Below are 25,748 nucleotides of genomic sequence, written 5' to 3' on the forward strand. Positions count from 1 at the left end.
GAGTCCCTCTCCTCTCAGAGCTGTCCCTTGGGTAGGAGGACTCATTGTCAGAGGCAACGTCTGATAGCTACTGGAGTTTGTCAAGCTCAATCTCACCTCAAGGCCATTGTTTCTGCCGCTCCCTCTGCTAGGAACACGTCTCCCCACGGCTTCCCATGACCGACTCTCAGAAGTCACCTCCTCCAAGAAGCCCTCTCTGACCACCCAATGTGAAGCAGCCCCTGCCAGTCACTATTGATCCTATTTCCTTGTTTAATTTGCTTTGTGACATTTATCACTAGTGGAGGTCCTCTTGTCTATTCCGTACGCTGTCTGCTTTAAGTCAGTCTCATCTTCTAGAAGTTAACAATTCCCTGAGGAAAGAGAGAGAGACTTGGATTTTCGTGTTATTTGCTAGAGCCCCTGCGCCTACATTAACATGTCACATGTGCTCACTAAACTTCCCTGGTAAGGTAAAGACAGTAAAGACTCTGCTTGCAACGCAGGAGACCTGGGTTTGATCCCTGCTTCGGGAAGATCCCCTGGAGAAGGGAATGGCAACCCACTCCAGTATTCTTGCCTGGAGAATTCCATGGACAGAGGAGCCTTGCAGGCTACAGTCCATGGGGCTGCAAAGAGCTGGACATGACTGAGCAACTAATACATATGTGCTCACTAAACTCCTGTCGATCAGTAATGACACCTCACTCATATATCGTGCTCCCCACAGGCCACTAGATGCCCCATGCTGCATATATTTACTCACTTAAGGGCTTCTGGATGGAGAAGGTGGGGCAGAGAGCTTAAGAAACTCGCTCAAATTCACAGTGCTGGATGATGGCAGGGTCATGATCAAACTCACCTCTGTGGCTTAGCCCCTGCTGTTCACCACTCTGCCCCGCAGGTCACCTGAGCCTGTGTGTTCCTGTCCCCCCACCCCCAGGCCTGGAGTGATGGACCAGGCTCAGCTCTGTGACAAGATCAGATTCCCCAGCCTCAGGGGGTTGTCTCATTTGTACTCACAGGATTCTAACTGATGGAGGTGACTGATGGAGGGAGAGGTCAATGCCATACTAGAAAAACTGGATGTTGGCCACATCTCCCCCAGGAACATGAGGCCCAGTGCACAGGGCCACAGGAAAAGGCAGCAGCGCTGGTGGAGAGGCAGAAAGGAATGAGAGGAAGGTGCAGACCTGGGTCTTCACCGGGAGAGGCAGGACAGAGTCAGCAGTGTAGGACTGGGCTTTGGGTCACCGGGGCTGTCCTGGTTGTCTGGCGCCTGGCCCTTGGGTGGATTTAGGGCTGGGAAATGATTCTTGACTGTCACTGTTCCCAAGCAGATGCCGCTCCCACTGAACCATCCCAGTCTTTGAAGTGTCCCCACCCCTTGAGAGGAGACTCAATAAATGCTTAAAGACAAAAAGACAACAGGCCAGGGAAGCGTTCCAGGGGAGAGGCCAGAACTGGGGCTGGAGAAGAGCTCAGGGCTGAAGGCAGCGTCCTCTTCCTTCCTCCTCCTCCCTTTCCCGCCCTCCTCCCCACCACCTTCACCCATTCCCCACGTGGACAGACCTCTGATTACATAAACTCAGTTCTGGTTCCTGCTGTTGAAACTGTTTCTTTTGGAAAGAAAACAAACGCTAACCTTGGCGAGGCCGGCCGCTTCCTCACCCACCCACCCATCCACCCACCCACCCACAGATCTGGCACTGGCAGGAGAGAGCTGATTCTCAGCTGGTAGTGGGGTGAGCGGGTCGGACAGTTCTCGCTGGTGGCCGAGTGCGTGAATTGATAGCGCGCGGCTCTACTCCCGGAGCTGGTCACCTTTGCGGCTGGTGCTCCCCCTGCGGGACAAGGGCTGCAACTGCAAGGCCGGCTGGCGGCGGATGAGGGACCGGGGGCGCGCGCGGGGTGGGGGCGGGGGGCGCGGGGGCGCGGTGAGAGGGCGGGGTTCCAGACACAGCTGTCCGGCCTTTCTGCGGATTTGCCCTGAAGTTCAGTTCAGTTCAGTTCAGTCGCTCAGTCGTGTCCGACTGTTTGAGACCCCATGAACCACAGCACGCCAGGCCTCCCTGTCCCGGAGTTTACCCAAACTCATGTCCATTGAGTCGGTGATGCCATCCAACCATCTCATCCTCTGTCGTCCCCTTCTCCTCCTGCTTTCAGTCTTTCCCAGCATCAGGGTCTTTTCCAATGAATCAGCTCTTCGCATCAGGTGGCCAAAGTATTGCCCTGAAGAGGGGCTACTATCTTAGCTGACCTGTTCTAGAATGTTCTAGAAGACCCATACTCGACCTCAGACTCTTAGGATCAGGCAGGCTCTCTCTCTCGTCTTTGAGCCTCTCACCTTCCCCAGCCCTCTATCCCTCCCTTCCTCTCTCTCTTCTCTTTGAGGGTGGGAGGGAAGCTTCAGCGGAGGCTTCAGGTATGTAAAAGGAAAGCAAAGGACTTATTTAGGATCAAAAACATTTAAGCCGATGAGGAGGAAATGTGCTGCATGGTATTATTAGATTTACTCCCTAGGTGTGATCCATTCTTGGTGAACAACATGCATTGCCTTCACCCTCGTGGGATGGTTGTCAGCCTCTTTCAGAGTCCACCTCAGCTCAACAGAAAGAGTTTTTTAACAAAGAGGGCGTGCTCACCTGAGCTTGGTAAGCTGTTGACTTTATGGGGGAAAAATTTTTTTTTTTTTTTTGAAAACAGAAAAGGAAAACTGGGGGGGAAATGAAGCAGTATGTTTAATGAATGAACCTGTACAATTGTACTTATTTGCAGTTACGTTTTAATTAATTATTGATTTGACTGTGCCCGGCCTTATTTGCCCCATGCAGGATCTTTTGTTGAGGCATACAGGGATTGGACTGGAGGGGTGGCTTAGGTGGTCTGCCCACCCCCTTGGTGGTGTGGAAGGTAGATGTGATCAGCACAACTCCAGAGGTGAGGCTAAAATCTGAATCTGCCTCACATGTCTCTTCCTTATCCAGGGAGTGGTGGAGGGAGAAGATGTTTAACTTCTCACAGTAGGGATGTCATGAAGGGCTTAGCTTCGGGTAGAGAGAAGATTCTAGGAGAGTTACCCCAGGTGTCCTTGAGCAAACTGAATGTTCAAACTACCATACAGTTGCACACAGTTCACATCTTAGCAAGGTTATCCTCAAAATCCTTCAAGCTAGGCTTCAGCAGTATGTGAACTGAGAGCTATGGTGTTGGAGAAGTTTTTTTTTTCCCAACTATGGTGTTGGAGGACTCTTGAAAGTCCCTTGGACAGCAAAGAGATCAAACCAGTCAATCCTAGGACATTCTGGGAGACCACTGTAAGTTAATGATAGCCTCAAGAAAGCTTCACAAGTGGCACAGGGTAAAGAATCTGCCTGTTAGTACAGACACAAAAATGCAGATCTGAAAGATGCAGTTTCAGTCCTTGGGTTGGGAAGATCCTCTGGAGTAGGAAATGGCAACCTGCTCCAGTATTCTTGCCTGGAAAATTCCATGGACAGAGGAGCTTGGAGGGATACAGTCCACGGGGTTGCAAAGAGTTGGACATGACTGAGTGACAAAGTGCACACACACACATACTAGAAAGCTATCAGAATGTCATGGCACGAAGCAGGCTTGCTTAACTATAAAGCCATAAATAAAAGCACGATCCATGTCCCAGGTCATCAGATGAAAGAAAAATATCACCAGCCTTCTACTGATTTGAATAAGTGCTATGATAATCCTAGTTTTACCTGGGAGCGCCGGACACTCTCCTGCCCAACATGAAGGAGCTAGTGATGTAAGCCTGATGTCAATTCAAAGAAGGCAGTCCTTTCCCCTTCCCACTTTCCTTTGACTTTATTTTTTTTTTCCTTTTTTATTTTTCCTTTGACTTTAAATTGTAGCCCACTTAATCCGTGGGGTAGAGCCCCCTCACCTGCCTGCTTGCATCTCTTACAGGTGTCCTATATTAATAAATCTACTTCTTGCTTATCACCTTGCCTCTAGCTGAATTCCTTCTGCGCTGAGACACAAAGAACCTGAGCTTCATTAAGTCCTGAAATCAAATGTGTGGAAGACCAGGTTTTGGCTGGGTTCAAGTCCCAGTCTGAGGTGACTGGTTTCACTTCTCTGGATGAGGTAAGTCTCAGAAAACCTCAGTGACAAGGAGCAGCCTTCCAAGAAGCCCTTAGAAAAGCTAGTGAGTTGGAACGTTTGTAGTAAAGAGTCATTTCTGGTTCTTCCCTGGTGGTCCACTTGTTAAGACTCCACGCTTCCACTTGATTCCTAGCTGGGGAACTAAGATCCTGCATGCCAGGTGGCACAGCCAAAAAAAAAAAAAAAAGAGTTGCCTCATTTCTATGCCACAGGCTAATTAAATGGACCAAAAGTCATGTCCCAAATACTCACTACTTAGTGAGCACATTAAGTGTCATGGAAATAAAAGTCCTACGTGGACATTCCTTGGATGTTTAATTCTAGCTCATTTTGGTAAGGAACCTGAATCCAATGCTCCAAATTGGTCTCCTTTAAGACATTAGATGTCCACCTTATGTCTTAGTTCTCAGTCTTCTAGTGTCTGAAATAGACTAGATAACATCTCCCAGAGTCAAGACTAGTTTATGATACCTGCTCACCTCCCAGAGTTATTTTAAGAGCCAAGCATGATGACTGTGTCAGCATGAAGGTTATACGTGGCCAGTTGCTTGGGAAAGGAGTTTTTCAGCTCTCGGTCACTGGAAAGCTTTGCTACAAATGAACTTCCCCCACTTATTTACTTCCTATCCTAGCCATTTGGGCTTCTTGTCATAGCTCTCATCACTGGCTGCTAGCATCTTGTTTATATCTTTTCTCCCCAAGTTGGTGTCAGTTCCAAGAGGGCAGGGACATCTCCCTGGTTGCTTGCCTAATCCCAGGCTCAGCAGCATGCCTAAGTGTTTCACACATTTTTGCTGTCATCAAGTTGTGTGTGTGAGTTGCTCAGTCATATCCGTCTCTTTGCCACCCCCCTGACTGTAGCTTGCCAGGCTTCTCTTATCTGTGCGATTCTCCAGACAATAATACTGGAGTGGATTGCCATTCCCTTCTCCAGAGGATCTTCCTGACCCAGGGATCTTCCTGACCCAGGGATCTTCCTGACCCTTGTCTCCTACATTGCAGGCAGAGTCTTTACCATTTGAGCTAAAGGGAAGTCCTATTTATCATCAAGTTACTGTTCTGTTTTCATGTGTCTGTAGGTAGAAATGTAACTGAAAGTGGGGTCTGGCTGCTCGCTGCTCAAAAGCCAATAAAGATGTAAAGTTGGTTGGAAGGAAAGTTGGCTTTGTTTTGCATGCTGGCACCTGGGAGTAGGGGGAGGCTAAACTTCTGTCCCCCTCCCCGTCAACAATCTGCGGGCAAGAGCTTTTATAGACTGAGAGAGGGGGCTGCATGCAGAAAAACACAGTCAGCTCTGACAGTCTTTTTTTGTTTTTTTTTTTTTTTTAAGGTTTTTTAACACTACATTTATTTATTTATTTTTGGTTGTGTGGGTCTCCGTTGCTTTACATGGGCTTTCTCTAGTTGCGGCGAGTGGGTGCTACTCTTCCTTGTGGTACACAGGCCCCTCACTTGTGGCTTCTCCTAATTTGGAACATAGGCTTTAGGCCCACAGGCTTAGTTGTGGCGCACAAGCTTACTTGCTCCACAGCATGTGGAATCTTCAGCATTGGCAGGTGGATTCGTACCTACTGTACCACCAGAGAAGTCCTCCGATAGTCATCTTGAAATTGGTCATCAGTGATCGGACCAGCATCATCTTGATTCTTCCAAGTGCAATTCAGTTCCAGGGTCAGTTTGTTCCCGTTTTCTTGAGGTCTGTTCTTGGAATCATGGCAGCTTAAGTCATGGCCACAGTCTTGTAGTTAACTTCTTCCACACGGTGGGGGTTTTAGTATCTGGAAGGCAGTTCACAGAATATGGCTCAGAATGTTATCTATAGCTCTTGAGTAGGAACTAAAAGTCCTTGACTTTGCTTAATGACTAAACTATTATTGTTTTGTCCTGTTTGACTGCTTTTCTTTGCTTCTGCATTTTCTCACTTTCTGATTAAACTTGTTCTTTGGCAAAAGTTTTTCCCACAGACAAAAGGCAGTCAGGACATCGTGGGAAATGACTGTAGTGTCCCGCTCCATTTCAGAAATAAAGCCCTTTGTGAATGGCCACTTCTTTGTGAGCAATACAATTTATTGACATATGTACTTTGTAAAGTGAAAAATCACTTTGCAGCAATGTACTCTGCTAAGGTATTTTGTAGACAGAAATATTGCTATCTGTTATGAAATACTTTGTTAACCACCCAGTGTTTATCTATGCTGTATCCTATGTACATAGTAGAATCTTTGTAAATGTTAAAGTGCTTTGTAAGTTTAGGAGTACTTTAAAAAGTACAAAATGTTCTGTAAACAGCAAGAAGTTCTGTGTACTGCAGTATACTCTGTAAACATTACAGAGGTTTTCTAAAGGCAGTTGTTTTTTTTTTTTAATGTGAAGTGATCCATACAAGTTGAATTGTTTTGTAATCATCAGGTGCTCTTAAAACTGTAAAATGCTTTATAATTGGAAAGATGTAAATTGCTGTATGCTTTTGAATAATCAAATTATTTACAAGAGGCAAAGTCTCTTGCATATTGTAAAGTACTGAGCTCACTACATAACAAAGTAATGTGTAGACAGCAGTGTGTTTGTCAGTGATAACTGGTTTATTAATATAGGGTTTGTTCTTTATAAAATAATTTGTGACTTCCCTGACAGTCCAGTATATAAAACTCTACACTTCCACTGCAAGGGGGCATGGGTTCAATTCCCAGTCAGGGAACAAATATCCTACTTGCCTCTCAGGGTGGTCAAAAATTTTAAAAATTAAACAAATACTTAAAAATATCAAATAAAAAAAAGAAAAAAAAATCAAATAATTCAAAATGGAATAGCTTTTGATGGACATGACCACCACAGAAATGGTCTTAACTACTTTGAAGCATTTGACCCCAGGAGCCTAGAACATGCTTGGCACACACCAGAGGCTCAATAAGTGTTTCTGGGATGAATGAATATTTTGTAAACTTTATTTTGCAAACACTAGAATGATTTTAAATATTATACCATAAATTACATAGATTATGAAGTATGATGTTTCGATAATCAGCAAATTGATTGTAGATTGTAAAGCATTTGGTCATTTTTTAACGCAGTTGGATATCTACAAGGCAGTGCTTGTTCGTTGTTCGTTTTTCAGTTGATCAGTCGTCTCTGACTCTTTGTGACCCATGGGCTGCAGCATGCCAAGCTTCCCTGTCCTTCACCATCTCCCAGAACTTGCTCAAACTCATGTCCATCAAGTTGGTGATGCCATCCAACTATCTCATCCTCTGTCATCCCCTTCTCCTTCTGCCTTCAATCTTTCCCAGCACCAGGGTCTTTTCCAATGAGTTGGCTGCTCTTTGCATTAGGTGGCCAAAGTATTGGAGCTTTAGCTTCAGCATCAGTCCTTCCAATGAAAATTCAGGACTGATTTCCTTTAAGATTGACTGGTTGGATCTCCTTGCAGTCCAAGGTACTCTCAAGAGTCTTCTCCAACACCACAGTTCAAAAGCATCAATTCTTAAGCGTTCAGCCTTCTTTATGGTCCAACTCTCACATCCATACATGACTACTGGAAAAACCATAGCTTTGACTAGAGGGACCTTTGCTGTAATGCTTGACATTTTAAGATCCATGATATGCTGACAAGTATTTGGAAAAGATAAACTTATTTTAATAATGCCTTCAAAATAATCAAGTATTTTGTACACATAAAAATGTGATTTGAACTGCAAATTACTGCATCCCTTATAAAGTATTTTTTATAATTTAATTAATTATTGGGGCTTCGATAGGTCTTTGTTGCTGCACGTGAGCTTTCTCTAGTTGCAGAGAGCTGGAGCTACTCTCTGGTTGTAGTTTCCAGGCTTCTCATTGCGGTGGCTTCTCTTGCTGTGGACAGGCTTTGGGCACTTGAACTTCAGTAGTTGTAGCACACAGGCTCAGTAGTTGTGATGGATGGGCTTAGTTGCACCGAGGCGTGTAGAAGTTTCCCAGACCAGGCATCAAACCCATGTCCCCTCTGTTGGCAGGCAGATTCTCATCCACTGTGCCATCAGGGAAGTCCTCATAAAGTATTTTATAACTGAATGTTTTGTAATACACATGAAGTAGGATTCCATTTATATGAAACTTCCAGAATAGACAAAGAAACATACCAGTGGCTAGAGGGATGGAAGAGTGGTGAGTTACTTGATAAGGGGATGAAGTTTCCTTTTGGGGTGATTAAAATGTTTTGGAAGAAAAAGATGATGGTGCAGAACATAGTGATTGTACTCAATGCCATGGAACTGTTTAAAGTGGTTAAACGTTAATTTTACAATATATGAATTTTACCAAAGACAGAGAGCAAGGGAGCACAGATAGCCATTGGCCAGAAAGAAAAGAACTTTATTTTGGTCTCACTGGTTTTGGAGCATAAAATCAGAGAGAGGAGGAAGATATACAGCATAGAAGTTGAGGGCTGAACTAGCCATGTCAATTCAAGGTAGGAGGAGGAGGGCAGGGGTGTGCAGAGCAGATGGAGACAAGGGTGGGGGGCAGGAGACCCGGTGCTGATGCTGCTGTTCTGGGTAAGCTGGGGTCTAAATCTTGTTGTCCTCCTTTCGGGCCTCAGTTTTCCTAACTGTGCTGGGGGTTTGGTGGTGACACTAAGATATTGCAGGTATTTCTTGACCCTGAAATATCCTCAGTTAACAGTGCAGGCCATCTGGGGATGAAGGTGACTACAGCAGGTTGAAGATGATGGGGAGACCACACAAGGGACTTTGCACAGGAGAGAGTGAGCAGGGAGGAGTCAGGAGCCTGCACATGTTAATTCTGGACAGAGGGAAAGGGCTGGAGGCAAAGACTCCGAGGGGATCTGGACCTCCTCTCGCTTTCCCCCTCCCCTGCAGGGCAGGAAGCTGATCTGGAACACAGCGGGTGGTCGCGTTGCCCCTTTCTCCCTTGGCGTGAGGTCGATGTCTTCCGGGCCTTGGGAGACCCCAAGGAGAAGTTGTGCAGCAGAGAGGTCAAGAAGAGGAAGAGCTCTGAGTGGGCCAAGCTCTCACCCAGACAGAGGCATTTTCCTGCGGATGTAAGGTGTCAGTGGAGGGGGATTCCTGGAAAACATGTGGTTGCCCCATCTCCACAGTCCTGAAATATGTGCATGCTCATTTACATAGATTTGCAGGCAAAGTACTTGCGATCCTATTCTTGTCCTCAGTACCAACACCAGTGTGTGTGTGGGGTGGGGGTGGGGAGAGGGGGGTGTATGTGCCAGTGCACGCAGGGGTGCGTGCCTGTAAGTTCTACTTCAGCTCCACCTCTTCCCAGCCTATCCCATACAGATGCCCTCCTGTGTCCCTCCTGGCACCTAGGGACACCAATTTATGAGAAAATGGGAAAACACTGGAGAAATCTCTGGCAGCGTGCCCTGGCTATGAGGTACGGGGGAGCTGAAACCTCTGGCCTGTCCTGGAGTGGGTGGGCGTTTGGCTGTACAAATGGTGACCTACTTCTAATCAGTGGATAAACTGCCTTTGCTCTAAGCTTCTGAGTGTCTGCACTCTTCTGGTCACTTTGACCCTCCTCCCAGCTCCCTGGTCCTCCTGCCCACCATCAGCAGGCAACAAAGTCAGCCTGCCAGACCAAATCCCCAAACCCCAACCCCTGGAGCTTCTGACTGCTCATGCCTACATCATGCTTGATAAGTACTCTTGACTAGTGCCCTGCTTACCCTTGAGCCTCATTTTCTATCATAACACCCACTCATGTCTTCCCGGAAGATGAAGTCAGCCATCACAGAAGTGTCCATGTAGGTGGAGCCCTGAGTATCCACAGCTGACTTCAGCACAGGCTGTGTGCACTGGAATAACCAAGAGAGGGACCAGTGTGTGCTTGGGCTGGGCCACAGTTTTGACAGCATCCTATTGACCCACAGTCTCAGTGGGAAGGAAAGGATCCCAGAGAGCTGCCTTGTGTGTGTGGCAAAGTTCATTACAGCTCATAAGTAGTCACAGCACATCGCTGGGCACATAAACATCTCTGGCACATTGAACTTGGAAGGGACTTGCTTTGTCCAATGACCTGTGAGCTAAACGGGTGCATGTTATTCTGTTTTCCTTGTTTCTTTGTGTGTTTGGATAGAGTTCCCACTAGCTCCATTTCTACACGATTGTGATGACCTGGGGTGGGCGTGTTGACTGAGCAGAAAAATAAGCTTTTTGACTTTTAGTTCTTGAGATATTAAGCATATTTATCATAGCTTAGCTGTGCCCTGACCTACATAGACCCTGAGTTCCTACTGGGTCTTGAGCAAGCCCTATGCCCTCCTGGGCCTCTCTGTTCCAGTTCTACAAGACAGAATGATTCAACACTCAGACATTGACTGTTTCTTTAAGAGGTCAAAGGAGAAAAACAATTTGATCACTTGACAGGAGCTGAAAAAATTATCAAGAATACTCAATGGGAATATTAAATCAAAATTTTAAGAACTTGTTGTAAAACAGCGAGAAGAAAGATATTTCCTTTGGTAGAGTAGTCATAAAATATCTGGAATAGGCAATAGCCAGCATTCAGCTTCATAGAGAAAATAAAAATACTCTCAAAGTTAGGACTTGGACAAGATTGCTCACTATCAGTGCTATTACATCACATGATTCCAGAAGTGCTAGCCCATGATATTAGGGAAAACATGACATGACATATGGCTTTAGCATAAGAAATAATTAAGTCATAATATTATCATTTACAGATGCTAACACCAGTTAGTAGGAACAGCCAAGAGAATAAATGAAACACTGTTCATTATGAAAGTAATACAAAGAGTTTGTTCAGTTATGACAGAAATATACACCCCCAAACCTCAGTGGATTTCTGATAGTAAAACAATTAAAATGTTTTTAGAAGAGTGTTTCTGGACTGAAGTGTGTTCTTTCTGAAGGGACCTTGGAAGATAATTAAGTTTAAATGAGCTCGTTAGGGTGGGGCCTCCTTGAGGGGAGAGGATTCTTACAAGAAGAGGAAGTGATCCCAGAGCCCTCACTCTGCCGTGTGAGGCCACAGCCAAGATGGCGGCCGTGTGCAAGCCAGGAAGACCAGAACCTGACCACGCTGGCACCCTGATCGCAGACTTGTGGCTTCCAGACCCTGAAAAATAATTTTTTTTTGTTAAACCATCCAGTCTGTGGCATTTTGTTACAGCAACCCACAGCCCAACCTGACAGAGAGGCTCTACGAACAATAGCCACAGTCTCCTCCCATGTTTCTTAGCAATAAATTTAGCAAGAAATATACAAAACCTAGCTAAAAAGTTCAAGATGCCTCCAATGATATGAGAAGGACTAAATGGAAGCACTATCTTTTGTCTAGGATATATTCAACATGTAGACTTGTCAAAGCTATGTGAATCAAATTACAAATTTAGGTTAATCCTAATAAAATCCCAGTGGAATTTTTTTTGAGTCTTTGACAAAATGATTCTAAAGTATGCTTGGAAGAAAAATAAAACGTGTTACAGGAAAAAAGAAGAGCAATGGCACCTGTAAAATATTAAAACACATTGTACAGGTAGAATAATTCAAATAATATTGTATAGCTAGAAAAAACAGACAGTCAATGTGAATGTGCATCATTATGAAAAAACAAACAGAAATATACCTAAGGAGATTAAACATTTTAAATATAAATTTCAAATAGTGGCTAAAAATTGAATCATTTGATAGGTGATGGATTACGGGTAACTGCAAAATTCTGGGAGTAAATATTCCTTAATTCCTCCTGGATCTCATTCTAAACTGGCTTGTATTTTAAATGTGAAACTAGCTAACAAGAAGTAAATCAATGAATGTTTCTTCTTTCTCTTCCTTTCTGTCCCTTTCTTTCTTTTTACTGTTCTTTCAGCTACTTACCCATTATCTATCTGTCTATATCACATACCTTGAAAGTGAAAGTGAAAGTCACTCGGTGGTATCTGACTCTTTGCAACCTCATGGACTATACAGCTCATGTAATTCTCCAGGCCAGAATACTGGAGTGGGTAGCTGTTCCCTTCTCCAGGGAATCTTCCCAATCCAGGGATCGAACCCAGATCACCTACCTCGCATATGTGTAAATGTTAAAAATATTTTTAAAGGACATCCTCTGTAGTATTAATATGTCTGATTTAGCAGTGACTTAAAGGTTATTTTTAATGTCAACTTTTTACTTTACATCCTTATTTGTGTAAGTTAGAAGAAAAATGGCTATTTTAACTTAGAAAAATTATAAATACTTTTCCTCATTGTTGGGACATAGCAGGTTCTTGATAATGGATCATTTATTTGTCTGTTCTCTGTGTTCAAGTGTGTGTCTGTGTCTCTCACTTTATCACTGAGTCTCCATCTTCCTCCCCCATCATACCTCATCCCTTCCTTCCCCCATCCCCTCCCCACACCCCCACTATCCTTGTCTCTGTAGATGTCTTGCTTTCTCTGTCCTTCAAAATCTCATCTTTTGCCAAAACGTGTTTGGGCCTGAACTGAGTCAGAAAGTCACACACAGAACAGGAGTAAGCAGACATTCCCTTGGGGGAGAAGGAGCATGGCTTACCTATGGAGAATGGAATGAAGACTTATGACTTCCTGAAGTTGCCCTACGCATCCAGAAAGTGGCCAGGGTAGAAGGCATCTGGCTTCTCAAAGTGGCGTGGGTCATGGAGGGCAGAACTCAGGATGGGATACATGGTAATGCCCTAAGAGGATATTAAAGACAAGTGGACCCAAATGACCATTAACAAAGAGTGGCTGAATCCATTATGGTGCCTCCACAGCTGATAATGAGCTTCGCCCACTGTGTGGCTCTATAGTTGGTGGCAGGAATGTTGAAATGACTCTCCCCATTTGGTTACTAGTGTCCCATCCCTCCAGGTATCGTCACCAACCACCCTGATCCCTCATCCCCAAGACCCCTTGGTCTACTTTATGACCCATCAACTAAAAGGCTCACATCTGACTCAACAGAGCCCTTTAAGAAGTTGACTCCAGGACTAGGGCTGGAATATAATCTGATGGGTGCCAGTATCAATCAACCATTGGGTGATCAACACTGTAAATATCACCCCTAGGTGCACCTAGACTCAGCAACGTAAGCTACCATGAAAAAAATAAGTTAGAACCGTAGGCGTCGACCTGGATAATATATCTATACGTTATGCTGCTATCTGTGCTCACTCATGTCTGACTCTTTGTGACCCCATGAACTGTAGCCTTGCAGGATCCTCTGTCCATAGGGATTTTCCAGGCAAGAATACTGGAGTAGGTTGCCATTTCCTTCTCCAGGGGATCTTCCCGACCCAGGGATTGAACCTGCAACTGCTGTGCCTCCTACATTGGCAGGTGGATTCTTTACTACTGGGCCACCTGGGAAGTCACCAGGGAAGCCCCTATCTATACAGTGTACTGTTATATTAAAAAAGGAAAGCCATACTCATACACACAGACATGCACCAACAAGTTTCAAATTGTACTGATATGGACTTAAAGACCAGAGGGGAAGGTGACATGCACACTCGACACAAGTTGCAAAGTGACAGACACGGTATCAGTCAATTGTTGTGTATGTGGAAAATCGCTGCAGACAGTAACTGCAGCCATGAAATTAAAAGATGCTCCTTGGAAGGAAAGCTATGACAAACCTAGACAGGTGGGTTTTAAAAAGCAGAGACACCACTTTGCCAACAAAGGTCCATATATTCAACGTGATGTTTTTTTCTAGTAATCACATACGGATGCAAGTGTTGGACCAAGAACAAGGCTGAGTGCAAAAGAATTGATGCTGTTGAGTTGTAGGACTGGAGAAGACTCTTGAGAGTCCCTTGGACTGCAAGGAAAACAAACCAGTCAATCCTAAAGGAAATCAACCCTGAATATTCATTGGAAGGACTGGTGCTGAAGCTCCAATACATTGGCTACCTGATGCGAAAAGCTGACCCATTGGAAAAGACCCTGATGCTGGGAAAGATTGAAGGCAAAGGAGAAGCGTGCAGCAGAGGGTGAGATGGTTAGATAGCATCACTGACTCAATGGACATGAATTTGAGCAAACTCTGGGAGATAGTGGAGGACAAGAGGAGCCTGGCATGCTGCAGTCCATGGGGTCCTGAAGAGTCAGACTTAGCGACCGAACAATAACAGTAACAAATGGGTTCATATAAACATAAAGGTGAGATGATAGAATAGCTTTTAAAAAACTAACTCTATTGTCTAACAGATTTCAATACAGATATATTACTTTTCAGCAAATCTAACATCTTGTAAAGGTAGAAAGATAAGATAGAATAAACAGGAGAGGACTTTTCTCTTTTTCTAAACTCTCCCTTTCTCCCACAAAAATCTAGAAATAAAAATTCTTCTTATAGTCCAACAATCAGACAACAACCATAGGACTGGGTGCAGACAGCACCTTCCAACTGTTTCTGTAGCCCTGCTGGTCCCGCCTTAGGGAGGTAATATCCCAAGAAGTGAGTGTCCTTGATGACAGAGTGGGGCACACCAAAGGGGAGGAGATCACTGAATCTCTGAATCTGGTGGATGATGGCCTTTGTATAAGGCATTTTTGCCCGATCTTTCAGGGCTGGGAGATGGTGTGCACCAATCACTCTGTCGATTTCTGCATGGACTTTCTCTGAGAATGATAAGGATGGGAGGAGGGTACACAATAAATGCTCATAACAGTGGACTCAACCAAGTGACCTAAAAATGACCTGCAGACTGTTGAGAGGGTTTTATAAATTCTTAAGTAAGATGTTGGGTTATCATTCCTTCTCAATGAAAGCATCAAAAAATAAAGTCAGAAGCTTCTTTGTGGGGAAGTCTTGTGTGATGTTTCTACTCAAGTTATGACAGAGGGTAACTTGGGTAAGGTTGGGTGGATAGAAATTCATTCAACATTTAAGGATGCCTTCCCCCCTGCCCCTCACTCTTCTAAAAATGAGTTGTAGCTTAAAATGGTGTCATATCCTTTTGTGCCACTGACAGCTAAGTGATATTAGGTAAGTCACTCCCTTCTCTAGCCTTAAATTCATTCCTGTGAAATAATGGAGTTTGATCAGTTTCTCTAAGAAACTTTGAGAGCTTCTCCAAGTCTGATCTGCGGACCATCAACAAGAGAACCACAGCAGGGGCTTTTTAATTAGTTGTAAATCAGCAAAGTCAAGTTCTTAGTCAACCCCAAAAAGTAGTTGGCAAAAATGATGTACTTTAGTAGACGATGAAATGCATTGCAAATGGTAATGCTTTGTATTGAGCCTGGCTTATAAACTAGAAAGTATCTTAGAGTCACCCAAGAATTTTTCAAATTACAAAAAACTTCATAAATATAAACACCTTCTACACCAGAAGGTGCTTCACTGATGAAAAAATATTTTGTAAACCCTAAAGTGCTTTGTCAAATTCAAAGAGCTCTGCCTGCAACAAATCTTTATTACAAGTTACAAATCCTGATAAGGGTGATTTTTTTATTTTTCAGACTGCTCAGGACAGAACTTGTCTGTCTTATCCCATCAGCCAACCACCTTCCTTGGAGATGGAAGGTGTGCCCTTAGAGACCGCCAATGTCCCCCGTCCCCACCTCCCATAAGCCCAGCTCACCTAAGACGTCAGGGTTCTTGAGAAGAAGTAGAAACCCATAGCAAATAATGGAGCTAGAGGTCTCTGTGTCAGAGAAGAACAGTGAGAGCACCGTGTGAATGAGATTCTTCTGGTGAAACTCATTCTCAGGATCTGAGCGCTCCTAGAGATGGGGATGGTCAATTTTTAATGTCTCCTCTTGCAAAGATTCCCAATGTTTGGGTCTTCCTATCTCCCTACCAACACATTACTCTATTCCAGTTATTCTTTTTCCTGATCCTTTTTTCTTTAATCAAGGCCAACAAGGTAATAAAGGGGTGAGATCTGGAGCCAAAGTGCTTGGATTTCAAACTCAACCCTACCATTTACTAGCTCTGTGTCTTTGGGAAAGGAATATAAACTCTCGGTCCCTTAGCTCATCATGTGGGGTTGTTTTGAAATAATATGTCCTGAGTGTTCATTGGAAGGACTGATGCTGAAGCTGAAACTCCAATACTTTGGCCACCTCATGAGCAGAGTTGACTCATTGAAAAAGACCCTGATGCTGCGAGGTATTGGGGGCAGGAGGAGAAGGGGACGACAGAGGATGAGATGGCTGGATGGCATCACCAACTCGATGGACATGAGTTTGGGTAAACTCCGGGAGTTGGTGATGGACAGGGAGGCCTGGCGTGCAGCGATTCATGGGGTCGCAAGTAGTCGGACACGACTGAGCAACTGAACTGAACTGATGACACACACCATACCCTTGGGGTTAATTTGTTGTTAATATTGCTGATGTTGTTGTGTCCTTGGGTGTCATTGTGCTCTGGATTGGCCCTTGTGGCTCAAATGACCATTATATCTACTACTGTGGGAAAGAATCCCTTAGAAGAAATGGAGTAGCCATCATAGTCAACAAAAGAGTCTGAAATGCAGTACTTGGATGCAGTCTCAAAAACGACAGAATGATCTCTGCTCGTTTCCAAGGCAAACCATTCAATATCATGGTAATCCAAGTCTATGCATTGACTAGTAATGCTGAAGAAGCTGAAGTTGGATGGCTCTATGAAGACCTACAAGACCTTCTAGAACTAACACCTAAAAAAGATGTCTTTTTCATTATAGGGGACTGGAATGCAAAAGTAGGAAGTCAAGAAACACCTGGCTTAACAGGCAAATTTGGCCTTGGAGTACAGAATGAAGCAGAGCAAAGGCTAATAGAGTTCTGCCAAGTAAATGCACTGGTCACAGCGAACACCCTCGTCCAACAACACAAGAGAAGACTCTACACATGGACATCACCAGATGGTCGACACTGAAATCAGATTGATTATATTCTTTGCAGCCAAAAATGGAGAAGCTGTATACAGCCAGCCAAAACGAGATGGGAGCTGACTGTGGCTCAGATCATGAACTCCTTATTGCCAAATTCAGACTTATACTGAAGAAAGTAGGGAAAACCACTAGACCATTCAGGTATGACCTAAATCAAATCCCTAAAGAATACACAGTGGAAGTGAGAAATAGATTTAAGGGACTGGATCTGATAGATAGAGTGCCTGATGAACTATGGATGGAGGTTTGTGACATTGTACGGGAGACAGGGATCAAGACCAATCCCAAGAAAAAGAAATGCAAAAAGGCAAAATGGCTGTCTGAGGAGGCCTTACAAATAGCTGTGAAAAGAAGAGAAGTCAAAAGCAAAGGAGAAAAGGAAAGATATACCCATTTGAATACACAGTTTCAAGGAATAGCAAGGAGAGATAAGAAAGCCTCCCTCAGTGCAAATAAATAGAGGAAAACAATAGAATGGGAAAGACTGGAGATCTCTTCAAGAAAAGTAGAGATACCAAGGGAACATTTCAAGCAAAGATGGGCTCAATAAAGGACAGAAATGGTATGTACCTAACAGAAGCAGAAGATATTAAGAAGAGGTGGCAAGAATATACAGAAAAACTGTACAAAAAAGATCTTCCCAGATAATCATGATGGTGTGATCACTCACCTAGAGCTAGACATCCTGGAATGTGAAGTCAAGTGGGCCTTAGGAAGCTTCACTCTGAACAAAGCTAATGGAGGTGATAGAATTCCAGCTGAGCTCTTTCAAATCCTAAAAGATGATGCTTTGAAAGTGCTGCACTCAATATGCCAGCAAATTTGGAAAACTCAGCAGTGGCCACAGGACTGGAAAAGGTCAGTTTTCATTCCAATCCCAAAGAAAGGCAAAGCCAATGAATGCTCAAACTATTGCAGAATTACACTCATTTCACATGCTAGTAACATAATGCTCAACATTTTCCAAGCCAGGCTTCAACAATACATGAACCATGAACTTCCAGATGTTCAAGCTGGTTTTAGAAAAGGCAGAGGAACCAGAAATTAAATTGCCAACATCCATTGGATCATCAAAAAAGCAAGAGAGTTCCAGAAAAACATCTATTTCTGCTTTATTGACTATGCCAAAGCCTTTGACTGTGTGGATCACAACAAACTGGAAAATTCTGAAAGAGATGGAAATACCAGACCACCTGACCTGCCTCTTGAGAAACCTGTATGCATGTCAGGAAGCAACAGTTAGAACTGGACATGGAACAACAGAATGGTTCCAAACAGGAAAAGGAGTACGTCAATGCTGTATACTGTCACCTTGCTTATTTAACTTATATGCAGAGTACGTCATGAGAAATGCTGGGCTGAATGAAGCACAAGCTGCAATCAAGATTGCCGGGAGAAATATCAATAACCTCAGATATGCAGATGACACCACCCTTATGGCAGAAAGTGAAGAACTAAAGAGCCTCTTGATGAAAGTGAAAGAGGAGAGTGAAAAAGTTGGCTTAAAGCTCAATGTTCAGAAAACAAAGTTCATGGGGTCCAGTCCCATCACTTCATGGCAAGTAAATGGAAACAGTGGAAACAGTGGCTGACTTTATTTTTCTGGGCTCCAAAATCACTGCAGATGGTGATTGCAGCCATGAAATTAAAAGACGCTTGCTCCTTGGAAGGAAAGTTATGACCAACTTAGACAGCATATTAAAAAGCAGAGACATTACTTTGCCCACAAAGGTCTGTCTAGTCAAGGCTATGGCTTTTCCAGTAGTCATGTATGAATGTGAGAGTTGGACTATAAAGAAAGCTGAGCCCCAAAGAATTGATGCTTTTGAACTGTGGTGTTGGAGAAGACTCCTGAGAGTCCCTTGGACTGCATGGTGATCCAACCAGTCCATCCTAAAGGAAGTCAGTCCTGAATGTTCACTGGAAGGACTGATGTTAGAAGCTGAAACTCCAATAATTTGGCCACCTGATGCAAAGAGCTGACTCACTGGAAAAGACCCTGATGTTGGGAAAGATTGAAGGCAGGAGGAGAAGGGGACGACAGAGGATGAGATGGTTGTATGGCATCACTGATTCAATGGACATGAGTTTAGTAAACCCTGGGAGTTGGTGATGGACAGGGAGGCCTGGTGTGCTGCAGTCCATGGTGTTGCAGAGTCAACACAACTGAGCGCCTGAACTGAACTGAACTGAGGCACTTGCCAGACCAATCAGAAGAGACATCAGATTCTACCAATCAGAATAAACATTGGCCTCTACCAGTCAGAACAGACATATGTTTATAACCAATTGAAGCAGGGTTCAATCTCTGTCTGTCAGAACTGAGAGAAGTAGTGAGCTGCAACTCAGAGAAAGCTTAACTGGGTCACAGATCAACTCCTTATCTACCATCTCTTTGGAGGCATTCCAGGAAAAAGGATTAGAGAGGGTTAGGAATGAATCAGGGGAGGGTTGAACCATGGATTGCTTGATAATCCTTACAGAAGTATTTCAACATTTAAATTTCAGGTACATCACACACAAATATACTAGTTCAATGACAGTAGTGTGTTCATCACTTTTTCTCACGTCCACCCCGCCCCTGCCCCGAATCTGGGGCAGCCCTTACCTTGTCCATGTGGAGCAGGAAGGAATCAATGAAGTCCTTTGGGTCACTGGGGTCTAGTGTCTTCCAGTGGCTCTCTATATTCTCAGTGAAAAAATCTTTCACTTCTTGAAGCATGCTGCACAAGCAGGTGTGTGTGCCAGTAAAGTGTTTCAAGATGCCCGGGAAGATTTCAACCACGTAGAAGGCAGCAAACGAGGTCCCAGAACCCATTGTACTCACTGGGCTGGTGCTGTGTGTTCTGAGCTGCACATGCAGCAACATCCAAAGGGTATCATTCATCCAGTGAACTTGAAGGGTATACCTCCCACTTGAGCACACACCCACACAGTCACCCAACTCACCCACACTCACACATACACACACACAGTGGTGAATAGACCTCTGCACTCCGGGCCAGTCACTCATATCTGCTGAGGTTTCTTCTCTCAAAGCCTGTCCTTGTCCGAGGTCTGATTCTGACACTCGAACTGACTGATGGCCTCACCTGGAAGGGTGCAGGACTTGGAGTGCTCACATAAAACTGATCTCTTGATGCATTCTGCTTTTGGTGTTCAGGACAGAAAATATCTAACTCTTCCCATGATCCACCCACCTTGATTCCTGGCCCACAGTGCAATCTTTGACCTCACCTGGCTATAGAAGCAGCTGAGAATGGTGAAGACTTCATTCAGTGAATGTAGCAGCCATATTAATCTAGGGTCCTGGTAATTAAAGCACTCACCGGAGACAACAGAGGAGATGATGTTGGCGGTGATGGAGTTAAGGAGGATGTGGGGGTCTAGATAGGCCTCTAAGAAGGAGAGGTCTGTTATGAGGGTCCCCTGCATTGTCCTGGGAGACTGACCTGACTAGTGCCATTTCAGCTTGTTTGATGGTTTTCTTTCTTTTCTGTTGGCCAACCAGATCTCATTGTTCCTGTGAGTTTCAGCTCTTCTTTGTAAGAGTCTCTACCTCTGTGTCTTTTGTTGTTTTTCTTACTCTCTGTCTTGGGGTGACTTTCTCTGGTCTGGTCTTTGACTCTTTCTTTCAAAATCACCCCTTCTTCTCTATTCTGTCTCCTTAGCCCCATATGTCTTTGAGTCTCCTCTCCTTGATCTCACTGACATTCTGTGGTCCTCAGACCCTATATCTCTTTTTATTTTTTCCTAAGTCTTTTCCTAATCTGCTCCCAGGTTCATTTTGTGAGTGTTCTCAGGATCTCTCTGTCTTCCTTCATCTCTATCTCTTCTCTGTTTCTGTCTGCTTTCTTTACCTCTCCCTCTCTCTCTGTCTCCATCATTTTCTTTCTTTTTTTCTTCTCTGTTATCTATATCCTTCTCTTCCTCTTCCTATCTCTGCATCTCTCTCTCCTCTGTCCCCATTTCATCCCCATGTCAACCCAGCCTGCACTCACCCTGGGATTTCCAAAGCTCCTCCACCAGACACTGAGCCTCCTCCTTGATTCATTCCTCAATACTCCACTTCCCCATCCCAAAGGCCTTCTTGGTGGTCACAGAGAATCACCGTAGACTCTTCCAAGACTTTCCACTGGCAAAACCTAGACCTGATGATGGGGCGTGGAAGGAAGGTTGAGAAGACACATGGGATGTTCCCTCCTTCCCTCCATAATCCTCACCCTTGTCCCCCACTCACCTGTTTCCTGGAAGACAGGGTCAATGATGGTGACATGCCCTTGGCCAGAGAACGCCTCGGCCTGATCCACCAGGGCCTCCCTCATCACCTCGTACCCCTACAGGATGACAGCAGACCGAGACCCCAGGTAGATGGTAGACATCCCTGTATTTCTCCTGCAGCTGTGGGGGCAGAGTCCAGGTCTCACTCTCTGACTCAAGAGAAGGCTCTCCACCTCACCCCTGGACCACACCTCCCAGGTAGCCTACCCTGCAGGCTGCAGCCCCGCCAGGGAAGAGCAGAGACTGGAACTCTGTGGTCTCCTCCGAGCCTCACATATACCACCTGACCCCAAGCATCCTCCTCTCTTGGCTTTTCCAAGAGCCCTCCCAGCTTTGGATTTAAGAATTACAGAGACTCCTACATCCAAGCTATAGAATGACTCTCTATCACTCTGTCCCAACCCACACAGGATCTCAGTTCAAAGTCTCAAGTCTATCAGAATCTCTCTCTGAAGGGAACCCTCCTATACTGTTGGTTGTAATGTAAATTGGTGCAATCACTGTGGGGAACAGTATGGAGGCTCCTTAAGAAACTAAAAATAAAGCTTCCGTATGACCCTGCAATCTCATTCCTGGGCATATGTCCAGAGAAAACCATAGTTTGAAAAGATATATGCACCCCAGTGTTCATTGCAGCACTATTTACAATAGCCAGGACATGGAAGCAACCTAAATGTCCACTGATGGGTGATTAGGTAAGGAAGTAGTGCATATATATATAATATGGAATATTACTCTGCCGTGAAAAGGGATGAAGTGATGCCATTTGCAGCAACACAGATGAGCCTAGAGTTTGTTATGCTGAGGGAGGTAAGTCAGACAGAGAAAGACAAATATTGTGTGGTATCATATATATATTTGAAATCTAAAATTATAATACAAATGATCCTATTTACAAACCAGAAATTCAGTCACAGATGTAGAAAACAAGCTTATGGTTACCAAGTGCGAAGAGGGGTGGTAATTGGGAGATTGGGATTGACATATAAACACTACTATGTATAAAATAGATAACTAATAAGATATTACCATATAGCATAGGGAAATCTATGCAATATTCTCTAATGACCAATATAGGATTGGAGTCTAGAAGAGAGGAGATATGTTAATAACACAACATTATAAATCAACTATACTCCAATAAAAATTAATTAAAAGAAAAACAGAAGTAGTATCACAGATGTAGAAGACAAACTTATGGTTACCTAGGAGGAAAGTGGGGGGCTGAAAAATTGGGAGAATGGGATTAACATATATACACTTATGTTTGTATAAAATAGATAGCTAATAAGAACCTATTTTATAGCACAGTGAACTACTCAATATTCTGTAATGACCTTTTTGGGAAAAGAATCTAAAAAATAGTGGATATATGTATAACTAATTCACTTTGCTATACAGCAGAAACTAACACAACATTATAAATTAACTATATCCAATAACAGTTAATTTCAAAAACAGAACAGAAGCCATTAAGGATAGAGTCTTCTACTGCACCCTCCAAAGTACTGATGATCTTTATCATCTATCCTTATTATTCTGAAAACCCACTTGGCACATATTATGAAACTGTACTGGGGACTGTATTAAAAGCCTTAAGAAGGAAAAATACATGCAACCTAATGATCACTCCAGCACTATTTACCATACCCAAGACACAGAAGCAACCTAAATGTCCATTGACAGAGGAATGGTTAAAGAAGATGTGGTACATATATACAATGGAATATTAGTCATAAAAAAGAACTAAATAATGTCATTTTGCAGCAACATGAATTAGAGATGATCATACTAAGTGAAGTAAGACAGAGAACAACAAATGTAATACGTTATCACTCATACGTGGAATATAATTTTTTAAAAAAATGATACAAATGAATGTATTTACCAAACAGAGTCATGGATGTAGAAAAGAAATTTACAATTACCAAAGGTGAAACATGCAGGGTGTGGAAAGATAAACTAGGAACTTGGGATTAACATACACACACTACCATATATAAAATTGGACCTAGTAGTCCATATGTAAAAGGACCTACTAGTATAGCACAGGGAACCCTACTCAATATTCTGTAATAACTTATATGGGTAAAGAATCTGGAAAAGAATGAATATATATAAATGTATAACTGACCTACTTTTCTGTAAACTTGAAGCTAACGCAACATTGTAAGTCAACAGTACTCCAATAAAATTTTTTAATGAAAAAATAATTTCTCTCTCCACTCAACTTTGTTTCCACTCCTCATAGGACGTGTCATAAGCTTCTCTAGTGGGCGTAGAGGGCCAGATCAAGACTGCAAGAAGACAGTCTCTTGCAGGGGGTAGGGCAAGGAGTAGGGCAAATCCCACCCAAAGTTGACCCCCAGCTCCCTCACTGCCTCTGAACTATTTACCATCCACCCATCTCTGGCTTTCCAACCCCCTGCCCTTTCCATCTCACCACCTGGAATGGCTTGAGACAGCCTTTATGGTCCAATTGAAAGATGTTCCTTAGGAAGGGCAGAGGCCGGGGTCCAGGGGGAGGCGGCCCCAGGAGGCAGGGTGGCCCCAGAAAAGCAGGAAGCCAATGAAGAGGATGAGGAGCAGGATGGCAGAGAGAGCCATGGTCCGTGCCTGCCTTCAATGCTGCTGTTCCTCTTAAAGGTTGTCTGCTCTGTTCTTTGTTATTTTGCCCAATATTTTGGGAACGATGTTCCAGGATCCTACCTTGGCAGAGTTCCTGCTTTTGAAACCCCCAGAGACATGAAGGAGCCCAAAGGCACAGGCACTGCAGAGGCCATGGAGTTTATCCTCTCAGTTGGATCCCAAGCCAGCTTTTGATAAGCTCCTGATGGGCTGGAGGTATCTTGGTGGGCGATGCCCTTGAACAGAGAGTATGTTCCCCAAGGAAGAGGGGTGGTATCAGCCAGAGGAACTTGTGGAGGCTGGGTGTAGGGTGGTGGCACTGCAAGGGTGGCTGTAGCCAGTTTTGTAGGTGAGTGGCATTGCGTTATGAGGGACTAAGGTTAGCTGGCCAGCAGAAGTGGGTGTCCTGTGCCCACTGGGTGTGGGGGTGTGTGCATCTGTGGAGAGTGAGGTGTGGAAGAGGAGGTGGGGTCTGATGGAAGACCTAACTCTGTGTGGTCTGAGTTTGGGGGTTCCTCAGCAAATTTTTCTTTTATTTTATTATTCTGCTTTATTAATTTTATTTTATTTGTATTCAACAAAGAGCATGTGTTTTTGTTCAGCCGCTCAGTTATGTCCGACTCTTTGTGACGCCATGGACTGCAGCATGTCAGGCTTCCCTGTTCTTCACCATCTCCTGGAGTTTGCTCAAACTCATGTCCATTGAGTTGGTGATGCCATCCAACTATCTCGTCCTCTGTCATCCCCTTTTCCTCCTGCCTTCTATCTTTCCCAGCATCAGGGTCTTTTCCAGTGAGTCAGTTCTTCCCATCGGGTGGCCAAAGTATTAGAGTTTCAGCTGCAGCATCAGTCCTTCCAATGAATATTTAGGACTGATTTCCTTTAGGATGGACTAGTTGGATCTCCTTGTGGTCCAAGGGACTCTCAAGAGTCTTCTCCAACACCACAGTTCAAAAACATCAATTCATTGGCTCTCAGCCTTCTTTATGTACAACTCACACATCCATTCATACATGACTACTGGAAAAACCGTAGCTTTGAATAGATGGACCTTTGTTGGCAAAGTAATGTCTCTGCTTTTTAATATACTGTCTAGGTTAGTCATAGTTTTTCTTCCAAGGAGAAAGCATCTTTCAATTTCATGGTTGCAGTCACCATCTGCAGTGATTTTGGAGCCCAAGAAAATAAAGTCCGTCACTGTTTCCATTGTTTCCCCATCTATTTGCCATGAAGTGATGGAACCAGATGCCATGACCTTAGTTTTTTGAATGTTGAGTTTTAAGCCAGCTTTTTCATGCTTCTCTTTTGCTTTCATCAAGAGGCTCTTTAGTTCCTCTTTGCTTTCTGCCATAAGGGTGGTGTCACCTGCATATCTGAGGTTATTGATATTTTTCCCAGCAATCTTGATTCCGGCTTGTGCTTCATCCAACACAGCATTTTGCATGATGTATTATGCATATAAGTTAAATAAGCAGGGTGATAATATACAACCTTGACATACTCCTTTCCCAATTTGGAACCAGTCCATTGTTCCATGTCCAGTTCTAATGTTGCTTCTTGACCTGCCTACAGATTTCTCAGGAGGCAGGTCAGGTGGTCTGGTATTCCTATCTCTTTCAGAATTTTCCACAGTTTGTTGTGATCCACATAGTCAAAGGCTGTGGTGTAACCAATAAAGCAGAAATAGATGTTTTTCTGGAACTATCTTACTTTTTCGATGATCCAATCCAATGGGCATTGGTAGTTTGATCTCTGGTTCCTCTGCCTTTTCTAAATCCAGCCTGAACATCAGGAAGTTTACAGTTCATGTAGTGCTGAAGCCTGGCTTGGAGAATTTTGAGCATTACTTTGCTAG

General features: G+C 44.0%; 1 long non-coding RNA gene and 1 pseudogene across 1 annotated transcript; one reads left to right on the top strand and one right to left on the bottom strand.

Moving 5' to 3' along the window:
* Nucleotides 1-3,995: 3,995 nt before the first annotated feature.
* On the top strand, nucleotides 3,996-10,975 carry LOC122692050. Its single transcript, XR_006340572.1, has 2 exons — nucleotides 3,996-4,101; nucleotides 8,976-10,975. It is a non-coding gene; the product is annotated as an uncharacterized LOC122692050 (long non-coding RNA).
* Nucleotides 8,049-24,179, bottom strand: LOC122692046 (annotated as a pseudogene).
* Nucleotides 24,180-25,748: the final 1,569 nt, after the last annotated feature.

The sequence above is a fragment of the Cervus elaphus genome, chromosome 4 (assembly GCF_910594005.1).
Source record: "Cervus elaphus chromosome 4, mCerEla1.1, whole genome shotgun sequence".
In the NCBI taxonomy this organism is placed as follows: Eukaryota; Metazoa; Chordata; class Mammalia; order Artiodactyla; family Cervidae; genus Cervus; species Cervus elaphus.